At 43.1% G+C, this 3534-nt stretch overlaps 1 pseudogene; it reads right to left on the reverse strand.

Moving 5' to 3' along the window:
* LOC114630445 overlaps window positions 1-2340 on the reverse strand; it is a 4363-nt pseudogene extending 2023 nt beyond the window's left edge.
* Window positions 2341-3534: the final 1194 nt, after the last annotated feature.

The raw sequence follows: 3534 nt of genomic DNA on the forward strand, positions 1-3534 counted from the left end.
AGGACTGAGCACTCAGTAGTGACTGGTTCTCAGCACCTTGACCAACCATGAGTCTCTGCATTCCCCATCATTTACTGCAATAAGTAAATAAATAAATACTTCCTGGAATAAAGTTGCGAGTAGCACTTGTTTATAAATATTTAGAAACAAGTTTGACCACCATGTCCACTTAGCAATCTAGCAATACTATCCACCCACGCACGCACCCCCACCTTCCTAGCTGTGAACTTTTGACTATGTTCACAGTATCAAGCATGGATTACCTCCTTTGGAGTGGGCCTCAAATCCATTCAGAGGGCAGTTGGTTTCCTCTGTAATTGTCATGTCACTATTACAGTAGTGGGTACATCTTGTCTGGCAAGTCAATGTCACACCATAAGAGGGCTCCTGCTGGGCAGACTGCTGACGACCTTTCTCCCAGACCTTCCCTCATAGCACCATCAGGTACTACAAAAGCTATTGCTAAAGTCAGTCTCACCATCCTAGTTCTGATGGGTATCTATGAGCAACAGCAATAGTCTGTGTTGTATATGTGTCTGTGTGCATCTTACTCTGTGTGTGTATGTGTCTGACTGATTCAGAGACAAGCCTGATGTCCCTAGCCTTGATGGCCTGGAGTAGAACCTCATTCTGACTCTGTTCTTTCTTTTCTTTCAACTTTGCTTTCCTCAGATCTCTCTCTTCCATCCTCTTTAGCTTGTCTGCTTTTGCCCTCATTTCGAGAAGTTTCTTCTCTTTGGGTAGCCCCTCATCACACCAGTTCACAGCCTCAGTAAAGTGCTTCAGTCCAAGATGGCACAAGCATCTCTTATGATGGCTTTCAGGTGATCGGGCTTTAGCTTCTTGGCAGCCAGCACATCACTGAAGGCAGAACAAAAGCTTCTGAGATAGTACTGTGCTGTTGCCTAATTCGTATGCAGGATGGCATTCAAATCAGGGTCTACACACTTCTTCTTCATTCCTTCACTGCATGAAACCACAGCTTTCTTTTTTTTTTAAACTGATATTTAATTTTGATTTTATTAAGCACGATTTTATTTTATTTTTTATGTCTTTTTTTTGAACATGAAATGCTTTTTTATAGCATGTTTTACAAGGGGAGGGGGTAAGAGGGGCCGGGTGGTGGAAAAGTACAAAATCTTCTTGGCCTGTGCCTTGAAACATGTCATGGTCTATACAGTACACTGCCTTGAATTATGATCTACCTGCTGTTCTTCAGAAGATATGGTACACTGCTTGAGTTATGGTCTCCCTGCTATTCTTAAGAAGATATGGTACTCTGCTTTGAGTCTATCTGCAGTTGCTAAGCAGGATCTTGCAGTTGTCAAGCTTCAGAGGACATTGTGCAGGTGGGGAAAGGTAGGGGGTGAGGGTAAGGGTGAGGGTCCTGGCTTCTGGCATCTCCCCCTTCTCTGTTTAGTTAGAGAAGGCGTCTTATGATCAATCCCAACTATGTGAATTTTGAATTTGGATGTCTAATTATGGGGGGTCTTAGACAAGTTCACAACCCCAAAACACTGATGTGAGACGAGTCACATCGATGCTCGAAGGCTTTAGGCTGTCGATGATGGGCAACGTCAAGGGACTCCGATGTGGGTAAAAGGAGGGTGAGAGCCCTGTCTTAGGCCATGTAGGCTCCACCCACTCCCAGCACCACGCACTCCTTTTCGGCTGCATTGGGTAAACTACAGCTTTCTTATAGTCTTTTACTTTAAAGAAGTCGTTGCCCTCATCTTTACAGGTCTTGGTTTGCTCTTCTGGAGATCACTCATCATCAAAAGTAATCAACTGGAGGCAAGCCAAGTCAGGAAGCTCCTTGGGATCAATTTCTGATGGTGCTTTTTTTTTTTTTTTAATATAGGGAGATCTTGTCAAATTCCTCCCCCCACTGGTCCTCATGGAAGCCACCGCGGTAAGGCTGGCTCTGAAACATTTCCGGGAACGAGTCCATGGAAATGTCATCTGTAGGGTCAGGCTCTTCTGGATTGATGTAGGCAGCATGAGGCTCTCTTCTGAGAATGAAGCACTCTTTGCAAAAATAATTCCTATCAAATTGTAGACCCACTTTGAAAAGGTAGTGATGGGGGCTGGTGAGATGGCTCAGTGGTTAAGAGCACTGACTGCTCTTCCAGAGGTCATGAGTTCAAATCCCAGCAACCACATGGTGGCTCACAACCATCTGTAATGATATCTGATGCCCTCTTGTGGGGTGTCTGAAGACAGCTACAGTGTACTTACATATAATAAAAAAAAAAAAAAATTAAAAAAAAAAGAAAAGGTAGTGATATTCAAATAAAAACATGTGGGGGAAAATTACTGATGAATTTCCTTCATGAACATAGTTGCAAAAATTCCCAATAAAATAGTTGTAAACCAGATTTAAAAACATACCAAAAAGGTCATTCCCCATAATTAAGGTGACTTCATTCCAGAGATGCAGGGATGGATCAATATATGCAAATCAATACATTCAATATAACACATAACGGATAAACAGCCCTGAAAGAGACTGGGTGTAAAATGAACATATTTTAACATATTTGAATCTGTGTCTGGAGCCAACCTGGGGATCTGGCTCCCCACCCACTCCTACAACACCCAGAGACTCCCAGGAGATCTGACACATCCAAGATTACAGTTGAGGCCACAACATCTGCCCCAACACCCAGAGTAGCTGAGACCACCACGGAAACCAGGGAAGCAAGGACCCCCACCCAGATAGAGGCACACATTCCTCTGGACTGCTCCTGTGCCCAGAGTGGACTCAGGGCTCTGGCTCCCCAAACACAACTGGAACACCCAAAGAAAGCTTGACCCCAAGTCCAAGTGGATCAAGGACCTCCACATAAGACCAGATACAATGAATTTATAGAAAAAGTGAGAAAGAACCTTGAGCACATTGGCACAGGGAAAAAATTCCTGAACAGTACACCAATGGCCAGACTCTAAGATCCACTGTCAACAAATGAGATCTCATGAAACTGAAAACCTTCTATAAGGAAAAGGACACTGTCATCAGCACAAAACGGCAACCTACAGATTGGGAAACAATCTTTACCAATCCTACATCCAATAGAGGGCTAATATCTAATGTATACAAAGAACTCAAGAAGTTAGACTCCAGAGAATCAAATAACTCTATTTAAAAATAGGATATGAGCTAAACAAAGAATTTTCAACTGAGGAATTCTGAACGGCCAAGAAGCACCTAAAGAAATGTTCAACATCCTTAGTCATCAGGGAAACGAAAATCAAAACAACCCTGAGATTCCACCTCATACCAGTTAGACTGGCTAAGATCAAAACCTCAGGTGACAGCAGATGCTGGAGAGGATATTGAAAAAGAGGAATACTCCCCCATTGCTGGTGGGATTGCAAGGTGGTACAAGCATTCTGAAAATCAGTCTGGCAGTTCCTTAGAAAATTGGAAATAGTTCTACCTGAAGACCCAGCTATACCACTCCTGAGCATATACCCAGAAGATGCTACAACATGTAACAAGGACACATGCTCCACTATGTTCATAAAAGCCTT

The sequence above is a fragment of the Grammomys surdaster genome, unplaced genomic scaffold (genome assembly GCF_004785775.1).
Source record: "Grammomys surdaster isolate TR1022 unplaced genomic scaffold, NIH_TR_1.0 67, whole genome shotgun sequence".
In the NCBI taxonomy this organism is placed as follows: domain Eukaryota; kingdom Metazoa; phylum Chordata; class Mammalia; order Rodentia; family Muridae; genus Grammomys; species Grammomys surdaster.